General features: G+C 68.2%; 1 protein-coding gene across 1 annotated transcript in view; it reads right to left on the bottom strand.

Moving 5' to 3' along the window:
* The window catches only part of LOC104529066 (PH and SEC7 domain-containing protein 1), a gene marked incomplete at its 5' end in the record, with an annotated part of 5,155 nt that overhangs the window by 4,386 nt on the left and 552 nt on the right, over window positions 1-217 (bottom strand). The window lies entirely within an intron of this gene.

The following is a 217-nucleotide window of genomic DNA, read 5'->3' on the forward strand; positions in this document are numbered from 1 at the left end:
CCGGCCAGGAAGCCGTGAGAGCCCAGAGCTGCTGCCTCCCCCCTCCCTCAGACCCGCTCGCTGCTAATTAAACCCCTCAGCATCTGCTGGCGTCTCCATGGCAGCAGCCCGAGTGCATTGGCTCAGCGCTGGCGGTACCGCTGGGCTGATTAATCCCCGCAGCGCGGGCGCTGCCGCTCCTGCTGCTGGAGATGGCAGCTGTGGGCGAGGGTGCGGG

This window comes from Antrostomus carolinensis, unplaced genomic scaffold, assembly GCF_000700745.2.
Source record: "Antrostomus carolinensis isolate BGI_N321 unplaced genomic scaffold, ASM70074v2 scaffold37138, whole genome shotgun sequence".
Lineage (NCBI taxonomy): Eukaryota > Metazoa > Chordata > Aves > Caprimulgiformes > Caprimulgidae > Antrostomus > Antrostomus carolinensis.